The sequence below is a fragment of the Macaca mulatta genome, chromosome 11 (genome assembly GCF_049350105.2).
Source record: "Macaca mulatta isolate MMU2019108-1 chromosome 11, T2T-MMU8v2.0, whole genome shotgun sequence".
Taxonomy (NCBI): domain Eukaryota; kingdom Metazoa; phylum Chordata; class Mammalia; order Primates; family Cercopithecidae; genus Macaca; species Macaca mulatta.
Window position 1 is genome coordinate 53,111,663 of NC_133416.1, and position 27,922 is coordinate 53,139,584.

Sequence of the window (27,922 nt, forward strand, 5' to 3'; positions counted from 1 at the left end):
TCTCTCAAAACCACACAATTTGCCTATAATCCCAGCACTTTGGGAGGCCGAGGCAGGTGGATCATGAGGTCAAGAGGTCGAGACCATCCTGGCCAACATGGTGAAACCCGATCTCTACTAAAAATACAAAAATTAGCGGGGCATGGTGGCACGTGCTTGTAGTCTCAGCTACTTGGGAGGCTGAGGCAGGAGAATCACTTGAACCCAGAAGGCAGAGGTTGCAGTGAGCCGAGATTGCGCCACGGCACTCTGGCTTGGTGACAGAGCAAGACTTCAATCTCAAAACAAACAAACAAAAAACAAAAACAAAAACAAAACACACACACAATTACATGGAAATTAAATAACTTCCTCCTGAATGACTTTTTATAAAACAACAAAACCAAAGCAGAAATTTAAAATTTCTTTGAAATTAATAAAAACAGACACAATGTACCAAAAATCTCTGGGATGCAGTAAAAGCAGTGTTAAGAGGAAAGTTTATAGAATTAAATACCTATCTCAAAATGTTAGAAATATCTCAAATTAATGATCAACATCATAGCTAGAGAAACTAAAAAAGCAAGAAAAAACTAACCCCAAAGCTAGCAAAAGAAAATAAATAACTACAATCAAGCAAAACTGAATGAAATTGAGAGACAAACATTCATACAAAGAATTTTTTTTAAAGTTGTTTTTTAAAGAATAAACAAGATTAATAGAACATTAGTTAGATTAACAAAGAAAAAAGAGAGGTGATCCAAATAAGCACAACCAGAAATGACAAAGCTGACATTACAACGAATCCCACAGGAATATAAAAGATCTTCAGAACACTTCTACACACACAAACTGGAAAATCTAGAGGAAATGTATAAATTTCTAGAAAGATACAATCTCCCAAGATGGAATCAGGAAGAAATTGAAACACTGAACCTACCAATATCAAGTTCCCAAACTGAATCAGTAATAAAAAACCTACCAACCAAAATAAGCCCCAGACCAGATGGATTCACAGTCAAATTGTACCAAAGAATTATACCAAATGTACAAAGAAGAGCTGGTACCAATTCTACTGTAACTATTCTAAAAAATGGGGGAGGACAGACTCCTCTCTAACTTATTCTATGAATCCAGCATCACCCTGATGCTAAAACCTGGCAAAGACACAACAAAAAAAGAAAACTACAGGCAAATATCCCTGATAAACACAGATGCAAAAATCTGCAACAAAATACTAGCAAACTGAATTTAACAACATGACAAAAAGTTAATTTACCATGATCAAGTAGGTTTCATTCCCAGGATTCAAGGTTGGTTCTAACATATGCAAATCAATAAATGTGATTCACCACATAAAATTAAAAACCGTATGATCATCACAGTAGACATGGAAATAGCTTTTGGTAACATCCTACATTCCTTCATGAGAATGACCCTCAAGACACTAGGCGTGAAGGAAAATACCTCATAATAATAAGAGCTATTAATGAAAAACCCACAGCCAACATCATACTGAGCAGTCAAAAACTGGAAGCACTCCCCTTGAGAACTAGAATAAGACAAAGATGCTCACTGTTACCACTCCTACTCAACATAATACTGGAAGAGCTAGTCAGACCAATTAGTCAAGAGAAGGAAATAAAAGGCATCCAAATGGAAAAGAAGTCAAATTATCTCTCTTTATTGGTGATATGATTGTATGTTTAGAAAACTCTGCGAAAGGCTACTATAACTGATAAACAATTTTAACAAGATTTGAGGATACAAAAATCAATGTACAACAATCAGTATCATTTCTATATACCAATGATGTTCAGTCTGAGCACCAAATCAATGATTCAATCCATTTACAGTAGCCACACAAAAAATAAAATACCTCAGAACACATTTAACCAAGGAGGTGAAAGATTTCTACAAGAAGAACTACAAAACACCAGTAAAAGAAATCATAGATGACACAGGCTGGGCGCGATGGCTCATGCCTGTAATCCCAGCATTTTGGGAGGCTGAGGTGGGTGGATCACGAGGTCAGGAGAGATCAAGACCATCCTGGCTAGCATGGTGAAACCCCGTCTCTACTAAAAAATACAAAAAAATTAGCCAGGCGTGGTGGCAGGCGCCTGTAGTCCCAGCTACTTGGGAGGCTGAGACAGGAGAATGCCGCGAACCTGGGAGGCAGAGCTTGCAGTAAGCCGAGGTCGCGCCACTGCACTCCAGCCTGGGTGACAGAGCGAGACTCATCTCAAACAAAAAAAAAGAAAAAGAAAATCATAGAAGTCACAAACAAATGGAAAAACCTTTCCATGTTCATGGATTGAAAGAATTAATGTCATTATAATGGCCATAAAACCCAAAGCAATCTACAGAGTCAATGCTATTCCTTTTCCTTTTATTTTTATTTTTTAATTTAATTTTTTTTTTTTTTTTGAGATGAAGTCTTGCTCTGTCACCCAGACTGGAGTGCAGTGGCGTGATCTTGGCTCATTGCAACCTCCACCCGCCTAAGTTCAAATGAATCTCCTGCTTCAGCCTCCCAAGTAGCTGGGATCACAGGTACATGCCACCACACCTGGCTAATTTCTGTATTTTTGGTAGAGACGGGGTTTCACCATGTTGGCCAGTCTGGTCTCAAACTCCTGACCTCAGGTGATCCGCCTATCTCAGCTTCCCAAAGTGCTAGGATTACAGGTGTGAGTCCCCGCACAAGGCCTCAATGCTATTCCTATCAAAATACCAATGTCATTTTTCACAGAACCAGAAATTTTATATGGAACCAAAAAAGGACCTGAATAGCCAAAGCAATCCTAAGCAAAAAGAACAAAGTCAGAGGCATCACATTACTCTACTTTATACTATAAGATTATGGTAATCAAAGCAGTATAGTACTAGTACAAAAATACACACATAGGCCAGTGGAACAGAATGGTAGACCCAGAAATAAAGCCACACACTGACAGCCATCTAATCCTTGACAAAGTTGACAAAAAGTAACGGGAATGTTCTCTCTATTAAATTAATGGTGCTGGGATAGCTGGCTAGGTATACTTAGAAGAATGAAAACTGGACCCCTACCTTTCACCATTCACCAATATTAACTCAAGATGGATTAAAGATTTAAATGTAGGACCGCAGCCTGTAAGAATCCTAGAAGAAAACCTAGGAAACACCATTCTGGACATAGAACTTGGGAAAGAATTTATGACTAAGTCCTCAAAAACAATTGCAAAAAAATCCCCAAAATTGACAAGTGGACCTAATTAAACTAAAGAGAGAGCTTCTTCACAGCAAAAGAAACTACCAAAAATTAAACAGACCACCTATAGAATGGGAGAAAATATTCACAAACTATGTATCTGACAAAGGTCTATATTCAGAATCTATAAGGACTTTATACAGTTGAACAAACAGAAAACAAATAACCCCATTGAACAATGGGTAAAAGTCATGAACAGACGTTTCTCAAAAGAAGACATACAACAAACACATGGAAAATGGGGCACATCACTAATCATCAGAGAAATGCAAATCAAAACCCAAACCACTCAGAATGGCTATTATTAAAAAAGTCAAAAACAACAGATGGTAGCAAGACTGTGGAGAAAAGGGAATGCTTATATACTGCTGGTGGGGATGTAAATTAATTCAGTCGGTGTTGAAAGTCGTTTGGAAATATCTCAATGAATTTAAAACAGAACTACCATTTGACCCAGTAATCCCATCACTGAATATATAACCAAAAGAAAATAAATCTTTTTACCAAAATGACACAGACACTTATATGCTCATTGCAGCACTATTCACAAGAGCAAAGACATGAAATTGACCTAGGTGCCCATCAATGGTGTATTGGATAAAGAAAATGTGATAAATATACACTATGGAATACTATGCAGCCATAAAGAAGAATGAAATCTTATCCTTTGCAGCAACACGGATGCAGCTGGAGGCCATTATGCTAAGCAAATTAATGGAAGAACAGAAAACCAAATACCACATGTTCTCACTTATGAGTGGAAGCTAAACATTAGGTACTCACAGACATGAAGATGGCAAAAATAGACACTGGGAACTACTAGAGGGTGGTGTGAGGGAGGGAACAAGCATTGAAAGACCAACTGTTGGATACTCTGCTCAGTACCCAGGTGATGGGATCAATTGTACCCCAAACTTCAGCATCACACAATATACCTAGATAACAAACCTACACATGTACCCACTGAATCTAAAATAGAAGTTAAAAATAAAAAATAAAAACTCCCAAGGAACGAGGAGATGTCAGTTAAAGGGGATAAAGTTCAAATAGACAGAAGAAATAATTTCTAGTGATCTGTTGCACATCATGGTGACTATAGTAAATAATAATGTATTGAATATTTCAAAATTGCTAAGATTGTAGATTTTAAATGTTCTCACCACACTATAAAGTAATAAGTGTGAGACATGATGAATATGTTAATTAGCCTGATTTAATCATTCCACAATGTATACATGTATCATAACATCACATTGTACTCTATAAATATATATAATTATTGTCAGTTAAAAATAAAAATTTAAAAAGAAATAAGAAACACAAAAGTGGCAGTAACAGAGGAATTGAGGAATAAAAAGATGTAAGACACATAGAAAATAAATACCAAAATGAAATGGCAGAGTAACTCCTCACTTATCATTAATTATGTTAAATGTTAAGGAATTGAAATCTCCAGTTAAAAGTTAGAGATTGGCAGGATGAATTTTAAAAATGATCCAACTACATGCTATCTGTGACTCTTTAGGTGTAAAAACACAAATAGGTTGAAAGTGAAAGAGTAGAAAAAATACACTATGCAAATAATAACCAAAAGAGAACAGTTGTGGGTATACTAGTATCAGACCAAATAGACCAAGGGCATTATATATTAATAAATGAGTCAACCCATCAAGAAGATGTAACAATTTAAAACATATATACACCTAACAACAGAACCCCAAAATATATGAAGCAAAACAAGGTAGAGTCAAAGGGAGAAATAGATAAGTCAATAATAATATTTGGAAATGTTACCACCCCACTTTCAATAATGTTTAGAACATATAGACAGAAGATCAAGAAATAAAGAATTAAGCTACAATGTGAAACAATTAGACCTCAGAGACATACAGACCACTGCATCTAACAAGACCATGCACACTGTTATCAAGTGCACATAAGACATTCTACAGGATTGGCCACATGTTATATAAAAATTTTTTTTTCAATAAATTAAAAGTGTGAAAAAGCATACAGAGCTGCTTCTTTCACCAGAATGAAATAAAGCTAGAAACCTAGATATTTCACAAATTTGTGGAAATTAAACAACACACTTAACCAATAGTCAAAGAAGAAATCACAAGGGAAATCAGAAAATATCGTGAAACAAATTAAAATGAAAATACAACATGCTTACATTTATAGGATGCAGTGCAAGCAGTGCTAAGAAGGAAAAATGTTGCATAAATATGTACAGTTTAAAAGTAGGAAAGAAATCAATAACCTAACATACTATTTTAAGGAACTACAATAAAAGAGCAAGCTAAACCCAAAGCAAGCAGAGGAAAGAAATTACAGAGATTAGAGTGGGGATAAACAAAATAATGAATAGAAAAACAATAGAATCAACAAAACCAAAAGTTGAATCTTTAAAAGTCAACAAATTGGCCAGGCGTGGTGGCTCACACCTGTAATCCCAGCACTTTGAGAGGCTGAGGTGGGTGGATCACTTGAGGTCAGGAGTTCGAGACCAGCCTGGCCAACATGGTGAAACCCCATCTCTACTAAAAAATACAAAAATTAGCCAGGCGTGGTGGCAGGTGCCTATCATCTCAGCTACTCAGGAGGCTGAGGCAGGAGAATTGCTGGAATCCGTGAGGCGGAGGTTGCAGTGAGCCGAGATTGTGCCGTTGCACTCCAACCCGGGCTGACAACAGCAAGACTCTGTCTCAAAAAAAAGCAACATACTTGTTAAAGTTCTAGCTGGACTAACTACAAAGAAAAAGAGAGGACTCAAATTATCAAAATTAGAAATAAAAGTGGGGACATTATAAGGGAATATTAGAAACAATTTTAGTTAACAAATTAGATAACCTTGGTGATATGGATAAATTCCTAGAAATGCCCAAAGTACCAAAACTGATTGAAAAGAAGTAGCATATCTAAATAGACTTGTAAAAGTATAGATCTTGAATTAGTAATCTAAAAATTTCCTGGAAAGAAAAGCCCACGTCCAGATGGCTTTGTTGGTGAATTCTACCAAATGTTTACAGAATAATTAATACCAATTTTCTCAAATTCTTCCAAAAAATAGAAGAGGGGAGAGAATACTCTCTAACTCATTTTATGAGGCCAATATTACTCTACTATGAAAGCCCATAAATGACATCACAACAAAATAAAACTATTGATCAATATCTCTTATGAATATAGATGCAAAAATCCTCAACAAAATGTTAGCATACCAATTCCAGTAACATATTACAAAAGTTATACACCATGACCAAGTGAAATTCGTCCCCTCCTGCCCCCGCCCTGGAATGCAGAGGTGGCTCAACATACAAAAATCAATTGAGGTAATACCTAACATTAAGATAATCAAGGAAAAAACCCACATGATTATTTCAGTTGATGAAGTAAACGTATTTGACAAAATCCAACATCCTTTCATAATAAAAACACTCAATAAACTAGAAATAGAAGGGGAGACTTCCTTAACCTTATATGGGACGACCATGAAAAAACCCTAAGATAACATCATACTTAATGGTGAATGACTGAAAGCTTTTCTTCTAAGATCAGGATTATGACAAGGATGCCTGCTTTCACCACATTGTACTTGAAATTCTAGCTGGAGCAACTGGGCAAGAAAAAGAAATAAATGGTATCCACACTTGGAAAGGGAGTAGTAAACTATCTGTATTTGCAGATAACATGATCACATGAAAATCCAGGATCTTCTAGAGAATACACAAAAACATTGTATGATACAAAATCAACACACCCAAACCAATCTTATTTCTATACCTTAGCAGTGACAAATCTGAATTGAAATTAAGAAAACAGTTCATTTACAATAGCATCAAAAAGAACAAAATACGTTGGAATAAATTTAGCCAAGGAGGTGCAACTTGTACACTGAGAACTATAAAGTATTGCTGAACGACATTAAATAAATTAAATGCCTTCTATGTGTTGGATCAAAAAACTTCATATTGTTAAAATCACCACACTTTCCAAAGTAATCTGCACATTGGATACAATACCTCTAGAATCTGCCTTTTATTGCAAAAGAAAGCAAGCTGATCCTGAAATTCATATGGAATTGCAAGGGACCCTGAGTAGCTGAAACAATATTGAAAAAGAACAAGTAGAGGACTAAGCATTTCAAACTTAGCGTAAAGCTACAGGTACTGGCATAAGGATAAACAGAGACCAATGGACTAGAATTATGAATCCAGAAATAAACCTATACAACTATGGTCAGTCGATTTTTGACAAGGGTGCCAAGATCATTCAATGAGGGAAAGAATAGTCATTCCAACAAATGATGCTTGGACAACTGTATATCCATATGCAAAAAAGTGGATCCTCACACCCTGTACAAAAATGAACTCAAAATTGATCCAAGATCTGTGTAAAAGTTAATGCTATAAGACTTTCAGAAGAAAATCTAGGAGTAAATCTTCATGACCTTGGATTTGGCAATGAATTCTTAGACATGACACCAAGTCACAAGCAACAAAACAAAAAAAAATAGATAAATTGAACTTTATCAAAATTAAAAAGTTCTGTGCATTATCAATAAAATAAAAAGACAACTCATAGAATGGAAGAAAATATTTGCAAATCATATCTGATAAGGGTCTAGTATATATAATATATAAATAAATCTTAGAACTCAACAAAAAGACATCTTTATTAATAAATGGGCAAAGGATCTGAAGAGACATTTCTCCAAAGATATATGAATCGCCAGTATGCACATGAAAAGATACTTAATGGCATTGATTATTGGAAAAATGCAAATCAAAATATAATGATATACCAATTCATACACTCTAGGATGGCTATATAAAAACAAAAACAGAAAAAAGTAAGTGTGGGCAAAGGTCTAGAGAAATTGAAACCCTCATACATTCCTGGTGGGAGTGTACAATGGTACAGTTAGTGAGGAAAACAATTTAGCAGTTCTTCAAAAAGTTAAACATAGAATTCCCATATTACTCAGCATTTCCACTCCTAGATATATACCCTAAAAATTGAAAACATATATTCATACAAAGACATACACAAATATTCATAGCAGCATTATTTGTAATAGCCAAAAAAGTAGAAACAACCCAGTAATTCATTGCCTTTTTGTGGCTGAAAAGTATCACATTGTATGAATATGCTATAATTTTTATCCATTCATCAGCTGATGAATTATTGATCCATGCTGTGACATGGTTGAACCTTGAAAACGTGCTAAGTGAAAAAAAAGCCAGGTGCGAAAGACACATATTGTATGATTCCATTTATAGTAAATATTCAAAATAGAGACAGAGCACAGATTAATGGTTGCCAGGGGCTGGGGGGAAGACAGACTAGGGAGTAACTCATTAATGAGTATGCTGTCTCTTTTGTGGGTGATAAAAATGTTCTGGAGTTAGACATTCGTGATGACTGTACATTACAAATGCACTTAAAACCACTAAATTCTACACTTTAAATGGTTAAAACAGTTAATTTTATGTTATGTGAATTTTACCTCAGTAGAAAAATTAGCAAAATATCTGAACAAACACCTCACCAAAGGAGATATATAGATGACAAATCAATACATATGCCCTAAACTTACAATGGGGTTACCTCTTGATAAATCTGTTGTTGAAAATACTGTGGGTAAAAAAAATGCACTTAATATACCTAACCTATTGAACATCATAGCTTAGCCCAGCCTACCTTAAATCTGCTGACAACATCTACATTAGCCTACAATTGGGAAAAATTATCTAACACAAAATCTATTTTATAATGAAGTGTTGAATATCTCATGGAATTTGTTTAATACTGTACTGAACGTGAAAAACAGAATGGCTGTATGGGAACTCCAAGTACAGTTTTCAGTGAATGTGTGTCATTTTTCCCACTATTGAAAATTATAAGGTAAACCATCCTAAGTTGGGGACCATCTGTATATGGAAAGATGCTCAACATCATTTATCATTGCAAATTAAAAGAAATGAGATACCACTATGCACTTACTAGAATAGCTAAATTTTTAAAAATGACAATACTAACCGCTGGCAAGGATGCAGAGCAACAGGAACTCTCATTCATTGCTGGTAGGAATGCAAAATAATGCAGCCACTTGGGAAGAAAATTGGGCAGTTTCTTACAAAGCTAAGCATAGTCTTTCCTCGTGATTCATCTATCTTGCTCCTAGGTATTTACCAAACTGATCTGAAAACTATGTTCACACAAAAACCTGCAAATGTTTATAGCATGTTTATCCATAATTGTCAAAAACTGGAAGTAATTAATATGTCATTGAATAGGGGAGTGCATAGACAAACTGTATATCCATAAAATGAAATACTCTTCAGCTGTAAAAAGGAATGAGCTATCAACCCCCACAAAATGGGTAAATTTTAAATTCATGTTGCTAAGAAAAAGAAAAGTTAGTCTGAAAGAGGCAACACACCGTATAATTCAATCTGTATGACATTTTGGAAACTTACAGAGATGGTTAACAGATCAGTGGTTGCCAAAAGTTTTTGGAGAGGGGAGGGCTGAATTGGTGAAAGACAGGGGAATTTTTAATGTGGTGATAATTGTATATGGCATTATAATAGTGAATACATGATATTATATATAGGTTAAAACCAACTCATAGAACTTTACAGCATAAACAGTGAACCTTAGTTTAGCAAATAAAATAATTTGTGTGGTTGGGATCTTAGAATAAAATGCAGGCTGTGAGAAAAAAGTAAACTATATTTTAGGGACTGGGGAAGGAGGAGATACTAACCTCACTTTGGAATGAGTGGAGACTAAGACTAACAGCAAAGGAACTGTTACCTGAGCATCACACTCTAGTTGGTAAAGTAATTTCTCATGCCGGTCTGAGTTAACAATTATGAAGTCACTATAAATGTATACTGGAATTATGTAAATGAATGATGGATGGGAACCAGATTTCTGATTGTTGGAGTGGAAGGTTACAGACAGCAGGGAGACAAAGGCTGAAATGATCCATGTGGTCAAGGATTATCTGTATAAACTCATATTTAGCTTAACATCCATACAGATTGATATATAAGGAACTATTTATAAATATGTGTGCTTAAGCGGGTTAGTATACACACATATTTTCCCTTGCTCTGTCAGCTAAGAGGGCCCAGAAGCAATTACACCCCAGTAGCAATTAACACCCCCAGTACCCAGATCTTGGCTTCTAATACTGTTCTCCTATGAAGGAACCAGCTCCTTAGTGAAATAGATTATTCTAGAGCTGGATCTGGGAATATTTAGGATGATCCTGTAGCATCCCGTAGTGCCAGAAGGCAAGGAAGTGCTTATTGAGATAAAAACCACACAATGGGGGATATCAAAGGGACACTGGGGCCAACTGAAAGAGCTCCCAATGACCAAACTGGAACAATATGTGTAATGAAATAACATAGTATTGGATTCTAACTCAAACTATAAAATAGATATCTATGAGGTCATATCATTATAAAGAAATGATTGAATAAAATGAGGGAGAATATACAAATTTTTTTGTGCAGTTTCGTTGCAAATAATTTATGTAAATACTCTGCCATCAAGGAGGCAAGCACAACTTCCCATCTCTGAAGTGTGGGCTGTGCATAGTTACTTCCTTTGTTTTTTTCTTTTTTTGAGATGGAATCTCACTCTGTCACCCAGGCTGGACTGCAGTGATGCGATCTTGGCTCATTTTAACCTCCACCTTCCGGATTCAAGCAATTATCCTGCTTCAGTCTCCTGAGTAGCTGGGATTAACCATGCCAGCTAAATTTTGTATTTTTCGTACAGACAGGGTTTCAACATGTTGTCCAGGGTGGTCTCGAACTCATGACCTCAGGTGATCCACCCGCCTTGGCCTCCCAAAGTGCTGGGACTACAGGCCATGTCTGGCCTGTGCGTAGTTACTTCCTTTACAGAAATACAGTATGAAAAAGGGGAAAAGCGAGTAACCTCACAATGGGGAACTTAACAAACATTACCTCAGAGAGGTAGTTAAGGTCAACACCAACAGTGATACAAATCATGTTCATAAGTATATACCCTTGATATGGTGTAATGAGAATGGTACTTTACTTTCATGGTCTTTCTCCCCCAAACTCATGAATCCTTGTCCAGTCATGAGAAAAACCCCAAGAGACATTCTACAAAATACCTCATTGGTCCTCCTCAAACTGTGAAGGTTGTTCAAAAGAAACAAAAGTTTGAGAAACTGTCACTGTTTAGAGGAAACTAAGGAAACACGATGACTAAATGTGGGATGGTGCTGGGCATAGTGGCTCATTCCTATAATCCCAGTGCCTAGGAAGGCTGGGAGGATCGCTTGAGGCCAGGAGTTTGAGACCAGCCTGGGCAACATGGTGAGGCCCCTGTCTCTAAAATAAATGAATGAATGAATGAATGGATGGATGGATGAATGAATAAATGAATGAATGAAATATTATATCCTGGAATTAAAAAGGACATTAGGTAAAAACTAAGGGAATCAGGATGAAGTATGGACTTTCATTAATAATAATGTATCAATATTGGTTCATTAGTTGTGACAAATGTATCATACAAATGTAAGATGTTAACAAAAGGGGAAGCTCTGTAGGGGGCATGTGGAAACTCTGTGCTATTTTTGCAACTGTTCTGTAAGTCTGAAACTCTTCTAAAACAAAACAGTTTTTATTTAAGAAAGCTATTGAGTTTACTTACCACATAAGGATACATTCATGGGTGATGCGGGCAGATGAGATCTTCCAGCTGTCTCTTTGTGGACCTAGGCATTAGTAGCTCACCTGTGATAGTGCCCAGAAGAGGCTCCATAGTGGTGAGTGCTCTGGGAGCTCTGCTCTCAGCAGCTGTGGTAGAGTTTATTAGCAATAATTTACAAGACACAAACAGGAAGCAACTGTGACCTTAGACATGTGCACGATGGCATCTATGTGACTTCTGGATATAGCTGGTCAGTTCTCCTTTGCTTTCTCTCTGGCCATATCTCCTACCACTCTTCCCTTGATCACTCCAGTCTAGCCATACTAGATTTCTTTCAGTTCCTCATAGTTGTCGTATCATTTCTCACCTTGGGTCTTTTTCTTTTCCTTCCCTCTGATTTCCTTCCTCTCTTCTTTTCCCACTCTCCTCCCTCTCCTCTCTCTCTCTCTCTGCCTTCTCTCTCTCTCTCCCTCTTTCACTTCCTCCTGTGGCCTACCTGCCTTTCTGACAATTACTTATATTTGCAGAATAATATAGGTGAGGTAATGGGAGTTCAGTAGGGTAAGAAGGCAAGGGATGAGTAGGAGCAGAACTGCTACCTCTTTTACTTAGGATTGCAGTGTGCAGCAAATAAAAATATAAAACCCATAGCCAAATTTGCATTTCAGAAAAACAATGAATCATTTCTTAGTGTAAGTATAACCCAAATATTGCAAATTATACAGGGATACCTCATTTTATTGCATTTCATCTTATTGCACTTTGTAGTTATTTTATATATATATATAAATACATATATATATTAAAATATATATATATATATTTTTTTTTTTGCACAGTGAAAGTTTGTGGTAACCCTGCATTGAGCAAGTCTATTGGTGCCATTTACCAACAGCATGTGCTCACTTTGTGTCTCTGTGTCACATTGTGGTAATTCTTGCAACATTTTCAACTTTTTCATTATTATTATATATATTACGGTAATCTGTGATTAGTAATCTTTGATATCACTATTGTAATTGTTTTGACATGTTGCAACCATGCCTATATAAAAAGGAAATTAAGTGATGAATATTGTGGGGGTTCTGACTGCTCCACTGACCCGCTGTTCCCTCATCTCTCTCCTTCTTCTCACACCTCTCTATTACCTGAGACACACTATTGAAATTAGGCCAATTAATATCACTACGATGGCATCTCTAAGTGTTCAAGTGAAAGGAAGACTCACATGTCTCCAGCTTTAAATGAAAAACCAGAAATGATGAAACTTAGTGAGGAAGGCATGTCAAAAACCAAGAGCCAGCCTTTCCCAACCACTATTGCCTACCCAATGACATCACTCTGGCAACTTTCCTCTCTCCCTCTCCCACACTGATAATTTCTTTCTCTCTCTTCTGGATGTTTCTCATGTTTCTAATATAAGCATGATATTATTTCTCCAATCATAAAAACAACCAAACCAAATCAAACAGAAGTTTCTCTCCTCTCCTTCACTCTTGAACCCTCTCTCATCAGCCTTTCACCTTCACCGTGCCACTAAAGCTGCTCTTATCGGGGTCATAAAAAGCCTTATGGAGGTTTAATTGACTCACGGTTCTGCAGGCTGTACAGGAAGCATGGAAGCATCTGCTTCTGGGGAGGCCTCAGGGAGCTTTTACCCAGGGCGGAAGGCAAAATGGGAGCAGGCACTTCACATGGCAAAAGCAGGAGCAGCAAATGAGGGGGGAAGATGCTACACGCTTTTAAATGACAAGATCTCAAGAGAGGTCACTCACAATGACAGCACCACCTTCTAGTAGTTCCCAGTGTCTATTTTTGCCATCTTCATGTCTGTGAGTACCTAATGTTTAGCTTCCACTCATAAGTGAGAACATGTGGTATTTGGTTTTCTGTTCTTCCATTAATTTGCTTAGCATAATGGCCTCCAGCTGCATCCGTGTTGCTGCAAAGGATAAGATTTCATTCTTCTTTATGGCTGCATAGTATTCCATAGTGTATATTTATCACATTTTCTTTATCCAATACACCATTGATGGGCACCTAGGTCAATTTCATGTCTTTGCTCTTGTGAATAGTGCTGCAATGAGCATATAAGTGTCTGTGTCATTTTGGTAAAAAGATTTATTTTCTTTTGGTTATATATTCAGTGATGGGATTACTGGGTCAAATGGTAGTTCTGTTTTAAATTCATTGAGATATTTCCAAACGACTTTCAACACCGACTGAATTAATTTACATCCCCACCAGCAGTATATAAGCATTCCCTTTTCTCCACAGTCTTGCTACCATCTGTTGTTTTTGACTTTTTTAATAATAGCCATTCTGAGTGGTTTGGGTTTTGATTTGCATTTCTCTGATGATTAGTGATGTGCCCCATTTTCCATGTGTTTGTTGTATGTCTTCTTTTGAGAAATGTCTGTTCATGACTTTTGCCCATTGTTCAATGGGGTTATTTGGTTTTTGCTTGTTCAACTGTATAAAGTCCTTATAGATTCTGAATATAGAACTTTGTCAGATACATAGTTTGTGAATATTTTCTCCCATTCTATACGTGGTCTGTTTAATTTTTGGTAGTTTCTTTTGCTGTGAAGAAGCTCTCTCTTTAGTTTAATTAGGTCCACTTGTCAATTTTGGGGATTTTTTTGCAATTGTTTTTGAGGACTTAGTCATAAATTCTTTCCCAAGTTCTATGTCCAGAATGGTGTTTCCTAGGTTTTCTTCTAGGATTCTTACAGGCTGCGGTCCTACATTTAAATCTTTAATCCATCTTGAGTTAATATTGGTGAATGGTGAAAGGTAGTTTCATTCTTCTAAGTATACCTAGCCAGCTATCCCAACACCATTAATTTAATAGAGAGAACATTGACAATGTTCTCAATCACAATGACAGCACCAAGGGGGAAATCCACCCTTATAATTGAGTCATCTCCCAAGAGGCCCTACCTCTAACATTGTGGGTGACATTTCGACATGAGATTTGGGTGGGGACAACATCCAAACTATATTAAACCTCCTAACTGAGCTCTCTGCTTTCACATTTCCCACCCCCCCAGCCTAGACTCAGCACAGTAGAGTGACCCCATTAACTCAAAAGTTGAATTGTGTCATTTTTATATTCAAAACCCTGCAATAGCTCCCTATTACCCTCAAAGTAAAAGCCAAAAACTCTTATAATGGCCCAGAAGGATCTACACTAACTCCCACCCCGATTTGCCTTCTGATGTTATCTCACAATACTCTCTCCTTTTCTTCTGAGGGTCCACACGTGGCCCCGCTGCTGTTTCTTGACTATGCCAGGCATATTCACTTGCCTGGAATGCTTTTGCCTGGACATTTGCATGGGAAATGGATATTGCATTCACTCAGACTGAAAAAGCAAAATAAATGCTTATTTTTCCCCTTTATTCACAAGTTTTCAGAATAATGAGCTGGTGCCATAGTAGCTTCCAAAAAATGTCAAGTGAATTTTTTAAAAATAAGAGAATTAAAATAAACTCTGGATTTTAAATACATTTTATGTGTTTAAACTACGGTAGCCATTATTGTTTTTGATGCTGAGATTGTCATTTTTGGCCAGTATGAGCCCTCTCAAATGCTATCCTAAATCCTTTTGACATGACCTTTGATGGATTTTTTTGTGTTCCCAATTTGAAATTTGAATAAAAATCTACTTGCTATCTTTGTCCTATAACATGGACTATGAAATCAGAGCTATCTGAATTGAATTCCAGTTTTTATAGTATCAACCTGTGAAACTCTGAGAAAGTTATTTAACTTCTTAGAGTTCAGGGTTCTAATTTATACAGTGAGAATGATAATACTTATTCAGTGGATGAGATTGTTTGGCTGTGTCTCCACCCAAAATCTAACCTTGAATTGTAATCCCCATAATCCCCATGTATCAAGGGTGGGACCAGGTGGAGGTAATTGGATCATGGGGGAGGTTTCCCCCATGCTGTTCTCGTGACAGTGCATGAGTCTCATGAGATCTGATGGATTTATAAGCATCTGGCATTTCCCTTGCTTCCCCTCTCACTCTGTCCTGCCACCCTGTGAAAAAGGTCCTTGCTTCTCCTTTTCTTTCTATCGTGACTGTAAGTTTCCTGAGGCCTCCCCAGCAATGTGGAACTGTGAGTTAATTATACTTGTTTCCTTTATAAATTACCCAGTCTCAGGTATTTCTTCATAGCAGTGTGAGAACAGACTAATACAGTGGAGTCCTTTGAGAATTAAATGAGATGCAGTATATAGGGCACCAGGTACAGAACTGATACTTGAAAATTGTAGTGTTTATTATTAAAATTGGAGACAAAACCTTGTTATCGTGCAAAAGTAGCCAGTTGCTCCATTGTTACACTTCAGAAGATGATGTTGTTAGAAGCATAAATCTAATAATAATTTATATTGACTGTTTGCTTATTATGTGCAAAATGCCATGTTAAACATTATTGTACTTCAGTTAGTCCTCTAAACAATCCTGTAAGGCAGCATTAATATTAATATATTTGTTTACTTACATGTGACATGTGAATACAATTTAATTCATTATAATATTATTCCTATGTTATAAATTATGAATCTGTGGCTTGGAGAGGTTAACTCATTCGTTCAAGTGAACTAGGAAGTGGCAGAATTCAGAATAAAACCCTCTGATCCCAAAGTTTGAACACTTAACACTTCTGCTATTATTTATTTGTTCTGTTTAGGTGTGTTACATTGTTTTGAAATAATAGCCTGGATAAAATGCTCTTCTAAGAACTCCCAAATTCCCATAGATTATCTTGGCAATTATCATTCATTTACTTTATCTGACTGCTTTTTTTCCCAAAGACAATATTGCGTTTTAAGCAATAGCCAGAAAAGCAATTGGAAATTGGAGCCAGAAACCAAGAACTTCATTGACAGCTTCTTGTGGGGAAGGAGAATTTATTTGAATAATTTAATGCAGGGAGAGGCAAAGACAGAAAGAACAAGAAGAGTGGCCCAGTCTTCTCTATTTTAAACTTGTATTCATATATCTTTCCTATTTTTAAATTTCTCTCTCTTTACTTTTTTCAGTGTGTTATTTCTGTTCATACAGTTAAACTGTTTAAGTTTTCATGTTAAGAATTTCCTCTGAAAATAATGATTTTAAAAGCCATTTGCAGCCTTTTACATCTGATGGAGTTTAGGTGTTCTGAAAGTCTTAATCACATCCTGGTCATTGCTCTTAGTATAGCATTGGATATGCTATGGGTGTTGTTGTGTTTTTATGGCTAAAAATCTCAGAAAGTCGTGTTTTATATACTCTAATATAACATTATTAAAAAAAATTTTAGGAGAGTAAGTTCTATAGAAGGATGTTAATGAGCTAATTGTTGTGTGAGAAATTTGAGGGTGTTAAGAGAAAAACATACAAAAATCTTAGGAACTTATCCCAAATTTATGCCATACAACTATTTTATAACAATGAATTGTCATTAAAACATCCCTTCTATGTCTGTTACAAAGATCTAAGCTGCTGTTAAACCACCCTTGATCTTGAGCTCCTGGCCTCAAGTGGTCCTTCCACCTTGGCCTCCCAAAACGCTGGGATTACAGGTGTGAGCCACCACTCCTGGCCAGACCACTCTTGTGGAATATCTCTCTATGCTAAAACAAAAATGTGAAAGATAAAAATCAATTATAGTTTCCATTGAGGTTCACTTCGCTGAAGTCTTAAACTCAAAGTTTAATTTGGACCTCATAATTGCTAAGACGTTTACAAACTGAGAATGAGCTCTGAGTAGTGGAAATACTACCCCATATCAACTTCAAGTAGTATCATGAAGTTATTTTCATTTTGCAATGTACTTTCTTAAAAAACAAAAGCTTCAAGGGTTTCCCCTTTCCTGCAGTGAACATATTTACTCATAGAACTTCTCAAAGCTGAAATAATATAATTATCTTCTGACATAATTTTATAGGAACACTTATGGAGCCTTATTGTCTTTGGAAAATTATGATGACTTTCTCCCTTTAATAACTCTGATCATACCAGTAAATGTTAATCCAATGGAAAAGTATGGCAAGGAGCCCAGAGGTGTCTGGACAGAAGTATTATTACTTCCGGGGGATTAGGAAGAGACTTATTGAATTAGAGAGCTCCCCAGCCATTTCTATCTATGATTTTGCATAATGATGCCCATCAATCTCAAACTACTACTCTTTGCTCCCTGTCCATAATCTGTCAGGTGCTAAATTGTATATTTAAAGATGCTGGTGGAAAGCAAAAGTAAATCTACCTGCAGGATCCTCTGGGTTATGAGTGATGCCAGCTGGCAAAGTCTCATTACCCTTGGAAGTGTTCCAATGTCTCACAGACACAGGCTCTTTGTGTCTTACGACTACATTCTGCGTATGGCTTCAGCATGCTTCTTTGATCACAGCCTGTCTGCTCCCCTCTGCCATTGTCCCAGCATTCCACCACTAACCAGTTCTTCCTCTTCCCGGACACTCTTTAAGCTCTCAATGCTTACGCCTCACCACTGGTATTCCTACCTCAGAATTCTCCTCGCATTCAGTTCCTCCCACCCATTGATGCCATGTAGTCTCTAGAATATGCTGCTTTTATCTTGGCACCAACTTTGAAGGCTCCTCAAGAACTCATGGATTAAATCCAAAATCTTCAGTCAGGGCCTTCACAATATAAACTCATTCTGTATGAGGCTCCAGAACGTATTCTTTACCTCACCCAATCAGGTCCCCTCAAGGTCTGTGATGAATTCAAGGGCACACATCACATCTTATAGGGGAAAGGTTAGCAAATTTTTTCTATCAAGGGCCAGAGAGAAAATCTTTTGGGTTTTGTAGGTCCTATGGTCTCCGCTGCAGCTATTCAGTTCTGCTGCTGTGATACTGAAGCATCTGTAGACAGTGTATAAACAAATGAGTGTGGCTGTGTCCCAGTAAAACCTTATTTATGGACTTGGACATTTAAATTTCATATAATTTTTGTGCATCATGAAATTGTATTCTTCTTTTGATTTTCTTCAATGACTTAAAATTGTAAATAGCAGTCTTAGCTCATGGACCATACAAAAACGGGAGGCAGGCCGGGTTTGACCCACAGGCCACACTTTGCCATTCTCTGTTCTAGGAGATTGCTGGTCATGAGCTTTTGACTTGCTCTTGACTTGCTCTTGACTTGCCCCGACTTGCCACAGGGTGGCAAGAGCAGGCCCTCCTCTCCCCATGATGGCATCCTTTGTCATGTGAGGTGAAGATCTGCCCAGCATCTGAGTCTCTAATTACCTACTTAGAAGAAGGTCCCCCAACTAACCACATGGCCAGGAGAAGGTGGAATACCATTCCCTGTGGCTGGAGCACTGGGCAAGGAGCAGATAGGGCCCTTTGGAGAAAAGGCAAGTCCAAGCTATTAACAATGTGCATGACATCCTCCTCCCACTCAGTCCCACTGGAGTCCTTCTGGGAACTAAAGCCTCACAGCTAAATAGTCTCCTTTTAGTATTAGGTGAGGCACCTCAGCTGTAGATAAAGGTCACTGACACACACATTACCTGGCAAGTCTTCAGATAGTGTTGGTAGTCGTGTCATTTGGTAGGGACTCTGAATCTGCAGCTTAATGCTTCTATGGAGCCAGAGTGGTTTTCTGTTTGTCCATTGCTAAAGGGAGGCACTGTTCACCTTCAGTTTCCTCCCTAATTTCCAGACCTAGAAGACAGCCCTCTGTGCCTTGCCTGAAAACCAGATACAAGCACTTCTAAATCAGGAAGATCGGCGCGTCTCCAAGTTGCCTGAGAATTTCTTCAGGAGTGCTAGCAGGGGAAGGGACAATGTTGGAAGTGATGGGAAGAGAGTGTGCTGAGTTCGCCTTTTCAATTTTATCTTTTCTCCTGCAGTTGAATTGTTACCAATGAGGCCTTTGAGGGAGGAAAGGAAGCCATGAGGCAAAGGCCCGGAACTCGGTGCTGAAGTTGCATGGCTATAAATGACCACTAGAGGGTGCGACAGCCCGAGATTGGGGAGCCCAAAACGGCACCGTCTGCTCCAACCGCCTGGAGAATTACCAGCAGCCAAGAAGTGAAAGCAGTAGACAGGGTGGCAATAGACCATAAGGACACTGCTCTGCCTGACCATGTGGAGGGGGACAAGCAGAATCGCAAAGTATCCAGAGCCTTAAGGCACAATGGACCAAGTAATTTCTTACTTTATCTAAGGGCAATGACTGAGGCGGGTAACTCATGGATCCGGGCTAGGGGTGAGAATTGCTTTATGGTTGCAGTGAAACACGCAAATAAACTCCCCACCTTCATGAATCCTACATTAAAATCATTAAATAAATAACAGGAAGTGCTGGAGAGTAAAATAAAGAATAAGAAGCGGGGTAAGGTGTAGGGGCTTGAACAGTAGCCAAGACCATGTTCAGATGACAGCAGGTCAGAAAACAAAGGAAGGTTAAAAAAAAAAAAAAAATGCTCCTTCTCAGCCCGCAGTGAAGAGCAGCGAGCTTAGCCACAAAGGTCTTGCCCAGTGTGCTCTCTGCTTCTCCCAGTGATAACCACCCCGATCTGCTTTTAGGAATTCTTCAAAGTAAAGAAAGTGGCCGGGCGCGGTGGCTCAAGCCTGTAATCCCAGCACTTTGGGAGGCCGAGACGGGCGGATCACAAGGTCAGGAGATCGAGACCATCCTGGCTAACACGGCGAAACCCCGTCTCTACTAAAAATACAAAAAATTAGCCGGGCGAGGTGGCGGGCGCCTGTAGTCCCAGCTACTCGGAAGGCTGAGGCAGGAGAATGGCGGGAACCCGGGAGGCGGAGCTTGCAGTGAGCTGAGATCTGGCCACTGCACTCCAGCCTGGGCGACAGAGCGAGACTCTGTCTCAAAAATAAATAAATAAATAAATAAATAAATAAATAATAAAAATAAATAAATAAAAAAAAAAAAGAAAGTATGTGGAATCCAGAGGTAGATGGTCATTTGTTTAGGAAAACAAAATTATAAAATTAGTCTTGGGCTGAGTGCGGTGGCTCATGCCTGTAATCCCAGAACTCTGGGAGGCTGAGATGGGCGGATCACAAGGTCAGAAGATCGAGACCATCCCGGCCAACATGGCGAAACCCCATCTCTACTAAAAATACGAAAATTAGCTGGGTGTGGTGGCACGCATCTGTAATCCCAGCTACTCGGGAGGCTGAGTCAGGAGAATCGCTTGAACCCAGGAGGCAGAGGTTGCAGTAAGCGGAGATCATGCCACTGCACTCCAGCCTGGTGACAGAGAGACTCTGTCTCAAAAAAAAAAAAAAAAAAAAAAAAAATTGGTCTTGTACCCTGGAAACTTGCATAAATTGTAAAAGGTTAATTACAATCAGTAATGAAAATCCAAGAAAATTTAAGTCAACATGGGTGATGAGTGGGAGACTTGGCTGAGTGCAGAGGGCAGTAAAACTTTGTTATGATTCTTAGATTGTTTAGTGGATACAGATTCTGACTCATGCTAGACGTTGTTAGAGCTGATCTTAAAAATATGAATGTTAAAATAATAAGGGAAACCACTAATAACAGGAATACACTGTATAATTTTTCAGCTGTTTGAGAAAAACACTAGTCCTAAAGGATGCGTGGGAGGGATGATGGCCCCCATCTCAGTGGTAATCCATTGGAGCCCAGGACTGAGGGAAGGGTGGAAAGCAGCCAACTGATATCAAGGGATCAACAGTGGGACATTTCCACTGTGGGTGTCTCTGAGAAACCCACAACATTGAAGAGTCAGCTTGGAACATCTAGATCGCGATACTACCAGTAGACAATACCAAGTTCCTTTTCTACAGACCTAGCCCTGAAGCAAGAAAGTGAGCAAACTAGAGAGAAGTTGACTACGTCTCTATGACCTATTGCAGACTTTCATGACTAGAGCAGACCCAAGCCTGCAGAAGGAAAAAACTAAGTGAGATGGAGTTTGGAGTTCTCATTATCACTCTGGATTGGGTCTCTAAATGTCAAAACAAAAATACAATTTATATGTTATCTACAAGTTATCTAAAGAACGGTGAGACTTGTCCAAGATTTCACCTAAGGGCAAGGAATGGTCTGTTTGATGGAGTAAGTTCACTGAGGAGTGGTGACATAGAATAAATGTGTTTTATAATTGTATTATATTAAGCTCAGCCCGTTCAGTATAATTGGTGCATTAAAATCAGATGAATTTTGAATCAAGGTGAAAGTATTAAATAACACCAAGAGGGATTTTTACATTAATGAACTAATGACCTTTATAACAATGTTACTCCTTCCTTTGTCCTTCCCTGCTCTCTCCCCTTCAGTCCACAAAGGAGATTTTCCTTTCTCTCGCCTCCTTGAGCTTCCAATTTGCCTCATACTCTACGCATTGTATAAACATGATATGAACTCCAGCTCCCCTTGTCTCTCTTGTGGTCAGAAGTCCTTCTCTCCCTACATGTCCCTTACCTGTAAGAATTAAAGGGTGGCTTCATCAATGCGCTGCTGTGTGGCCTTGAGGAAATTACCTACCCTCACTGGATTTCAACTGATCGTCTGTTAAGTGCAGAGAAAATTTTCTGCTTTGAAGATTAAATAAAATAATGCTTGTAAACTGAGTAAAATGGCATATGGCCCATAATAATAAATGGTATTAATAGTTATCAGTGAAACAAGATTAGTGGCGAGAGAAATCTACCAAAATATTTCATTTTCTTTCAAGAGCAGGAAATAAGCCTTCTCTGTAATATGTGCACTTTAAATCTAGCATATAAAAAAGTTTAGGATACATTGCCTGATGATGATGATTATAATGACAAGGAAATGGTAACAACAGCAGTAATTATTATAACCAAAAGATACCCCACAATTGTAAGAACCAACTGCAAATGTCCCAGGAAAAATACCAGTGTGGATTATGGGACCTAGTAGGTTATTACCAGGAATTGACAGTAACAGGAAGATTATGCTGAGATACTGTAATTGGAGATGTGAGTGGCTCAAGTTCAGCATAAATTCCGTGCTGTCTCCAGAGCAAAACCAAACACATAAATAGTGGTAGCCATTAGAGAATATATATAATTTTTGTTTTTATTTTCTGAGGCAGAGTCCTGCTCGGTACCAGGCTGGAGTGTAATGGCGCAATTTTGGCTCACTACAACCTCTGCCTTCTAGGTTCAAGCCATTCTCCTGCCTCAGCCTCCTGAGTAGCTGGGATTACAGGCGTGTGCCACCACACCTGGCTAATTTTTGTATTTTTAGTAGAGATGGGGTTTCACCATGTTGGCAAGACTGGTCTTGAACTCCTGACCTCAAGTGATCTGCCTGCCTCAGCCTCCCAAAGTGCTGGGATTACAGGTGTGAGCCACCATGCCCAGCCCATTAGAGAATATTTGATAAATATTTGGTGTGTAACATTCAGATAGACACTGCAGACCACTTTCAGTCTTTTCAGTTGTTCTTGTACATAGAGTAGTATAACATCATATTTAAAATGAAGGACAGCAATAAAACTGTTTAACTTCAGCACCACCACATAATGTCAGAAACATTCAAAGAAGATGCAAATGTCTAAAGCAATAGGAATTGTAATTTGGAGTAAGCAATGGGTCCTATGAAAAAAAAATTGCTTCTGACAAAACCAATTGCAGTTTTGATAGAGTTATAAAATCACTCGTTTGTGGGAAGGCAGTTATATATGAACATTATCAAATCCTTTGCCAATTCTTCATGCAATTTTAAATAATTCAGCTGAGACTTAAACATGAGCAATCACTAAATGAAACAATTCAATGAAAACTGGCTCAGGGTCTATAGATAAAGAGGTCATAGTAAAAACAATATATGAAGCTGGAATTGGGGCTTGAGTGGAATTGCTCTTTCCAGGCTTAATATCTTTATTAACAGAGCAGGTGATGGAGTAGCAGTGTGAAATGTTGCATTAGGTCTTTTCAGGTAAGTCTTTTAATATAAGAAAAAAGAACAATGGGAATAAAAACCCAGAGAAGTAAATAATTACAGCAGGAAATTAAAAGCTGCTTTTTAGATTGTAAAATTCAATCTAAATTATGTGATTCAAAGTATCCCGAGTTCCTGAATAAATTCATAGAGTTTATTTAGAATATCTGGTGATGGCTAAGAGACAATTGGGTAATAGCAGGAAGGAAATTTGAAATAAATTAATGGTAACAGTGTCTCTTTGCATTCGAGACTTCTCACCAAAAAGAGTTCAAGTTGATCTCTGTATACTTTGTAAAATAGTGAAAACTTGGAACTAGAAGTTCAAATGTTAACTGAAAGACAATAGGATTACAATGGCTGTGTATAAGTTAATTGGGAAAAGTAGATTTAATTTTCCAAAAGGCTATGCTATCTTCACATTTATTTTGATAGCAATTTAAAAAATAGATATGAGAGATACTGAATTAAAATAGAATACTGGAACATTTTGGGGGAAAGATAGAAAAATAAAGTACAATAAATGCCAGATCTATATTGCTAAAAAGCCTGCTGAGGTATCTGTTTCTATAAACTTTAGACATAATTCACTATTGACAAAGTTGAGATAATGTAACTTGGAAATGGAATAAACGTGCTAACAGAGAAATATCATTTATCAAAATTGTCGTCAATTAGATTAGAGTTTTTGAACTCGAAAAGACCTTAGAAATCTGCATTTTACAGAGGCGTAAACTGAAACTCAAAGTGATTTAGTAACTTGCTTAGAATGCCATAGCCATTCTGAAGCAGAGATTATCTCCTGCTCCCGTGCTCATCCTGCTCAGCCATGACTGGTCGCTGGGTCAATGATGATATAATTGCTATGGCTAATTTCATCCTTGTTGAAAAATTGGATAAGAGCTTAGATTCTGCAGCCAAGCTATTTGGGTTCAATTCCTGGCTCTACTGTTTTCTAGTATGGTAACCTTAGCCTCTCTCTCTTTCCTAATCTCTATAATTGGGATAACAATAACACTTGTTTCATAGTATTGATGAAAGGATTAAATTAGTTAATGTGTGTAAAGTGTTTGAAGTCTAGATTTTATGCTGCTAAATTTCGTATAAAACATCATAGAGGGCTGGGCGCGGTGGCTCAAGCCTGTAATCCCAGCACTTTGGGAGGCCGAGACGGGTGGATCACGAGGTCAGGAGATCGAGACCATCCTGGCTAACACGGTGAAACCCCGTCTCTACTAAAAAATACAAAAAAAACCTAGCCGGGCGAGGTGGTGGGCGCCTGTAGTCCCAGCTACTCGGGAGGCTGAGGCAGGAGAATGGCGTAAACCTGGAAGGCGGAGCTGGCAGTGAGCTGAGATCTGGCCACTGCACTCCAGCCTGGGTGACAGAGCGAGACTCCGTCTCAAAAAAAAAAAAAAAAAAAAAAAAAAACATCATAGAGATTTTTGAAATCACAAGCATTCTTATACACCAGTAACAGACAAACAGAGAGCCAAATCATGAATGAACTTCCATTCACAATTGCTTCAAAGAAAATTAAATACCTAGGAATCCAACTTACTAGGGATGTAAAGGACCTCTTCAAGGAGAACTACAAACCACTGCTCAGTGAAATAAAAGAGGACACAAACAAATGGAAGAACATACCATGCTCATGGATAGGAAGAATCAATATTGTGAAAATAGCCATACTGCCCAAGGTAATTTATAGATTCAATGCCATCCCCATCAAGCTACCAATGAGTTTCTTCACAGAATGGGAAAAAACTGCTTTAAAGTTCATATGGAACCAAAAAAGAGCCCGCATCTCCAAGACAATCCTAAGTCAAAAGAACAAAGCTGGAGGCATCACGCTACCTGACTTCAAACTATACTACAAGGCTACAGTAACCAAAACAGCATGGTACTGGTACCAAAACAGAGATATAGACCAATGGAACAGAACAGAGCCCTCAGAAATAATACCACACATCTACAGCCATCTGATCTTTGACAAACCTGAGAAAAACAAGAAATGGGGAAAGGATTCCCTATTTAATAAATGGTGCTGGGAAAATTGGCTAGCCATAAGTAGAAAGGTGAAACTGGATCATTTCCTTACTCCTTATATGAAAATTAATTCAAGATGGATTAGAGACTTAAATGTTAGACCTAATACCATAAAAACCCTAGAAGAAAACCTAGGTAATACCATTCAGGACATAGGCATGGGCAAGGAATTCATGTCTAAAACACCAAAAGCAATGGCAACAAAAGCCAAAATTGACAAATGGGATCTCATTAAATTAAAGAGCTTCTGCACAGCAAAAGAAACTACCATCAGAGTGAACAGGCAACCTACAGAATGGGAGAAAATTTTTGCAATCTACTCATCTGACAAAGGGCTAATATCCAGAACCTACAAAGAACTCAAACAAATTTACAAGAAAAAAACAAACAACCTCATCGAAAAGTGGGCAAAGGATATGAACAGACACTTCTCAAAAGAAGACATTCATACAGCCAACAGACACATGAAAAAATGCTCATCATCACTGGCCATCAGAGAAATGCAAATCAAAACCACAATGAGATACCATCTCACACCAGTTAGAATGGCAATCATTAAAAAGTCAGGAAACAACAGGTGCTGGAGAGGATGTGGAGAAATAGGAACACTTTTACACTGTTGGTGGGATTGTAGACTAGTTCAACCATTATGGAAAACATTATGGCGATTCCTCAAGGATCTAGAACTAGAAGTACCATATGACCCAGCCATCCCATTACTGGGTATATACCCAAAGGATTATAAATCATGCTGCTATAAAGACACATGCACACGTATGTTTATTGTGGCACTATTCACAATAGCAAAGACTTGGAATCAACCCAAATGTCCATCAGTGACAGACTGGATTAAGAAAATGTGGCACATATACACCATGAATACTATGCAGCCATAAAAAAGGATGAGTTTGTGTCCTTTGTAGGGACATGGATGCAGCTGGAAACCATCATTGTCAGCAAACTATCACAAGAACAGAAAACCAAACACTGCATGTTCTCACTCATAGGTGGGAACTGAACAATGAGATCACTTAGACTCGGGAAGGGGAACATCACACACCGGGGCCTATCACGGGGAGAGGGGAGCAGGGAGGGATTGCATTGGGAGTTATACCTGATGTAAATGACGAGTTGATGGGTGCTGATGAGTTGATGGGTGCAGCACACCAACATGACACAAGTATACATATGTAACAAACCTGCAAGTTATCCACATGTACCCTAGAACTTAAAGTATAATTAAAAAAAATCATAGAGATTTTTGAAATGCTTTCATGGAATTTATGAAACAAGGAAGAATTCATCCCAAATATAATAGGAAGATCTACTCTTAGAGGTTTTCCTCACATTTTGGTTGAGAGAGGATCCAAAGTTATTTCTGGAAAACTGTATATTTTCTTCGTAGTTTGTAGTGAAACACCTGTGAAGGTAGTCTATAGTCATCATTGCCCAAGTCAGGTGCATTCTGTAGTCAAGACTTCACATCACATGGAGGATTGGATATATATACATATACATATATGTGTATGTGTATATGTACATGCATATATGTATATGAATATACATGTATACATATACAAATAACTTTTAAAATATTATTTCAGTTATTCCTCCTTGTGACTTAGGAAAATGCAAGAGCAAGAAAGAATCCTTTACTTAGATGATGATTGAGAACATACTTGAGTACAAAACAGCACTCAACTGAGAAAACTCTAACTTCTTATTTCCTTAGGTGTCTAATATGTTTCAACCATTTTGCATGTTTTCTTAGGAAAGAAAAGCTAATAATTGCATTAAAAATGCTTTATTATGGAGGATTTGATGCTATAGAATAATCGATATTGTATCCACCCCAACTGTATTAGTCTGTTCTTGCACTGCTATAAAGAAATACCTAAGACTGGGTAATTTATAAAGAAAAAAGGTTCAATTGGCTCACAGTTCTGCAGGCTGTACCAGAAGCATACTGACATCTGCTTCTGGGGAGACCT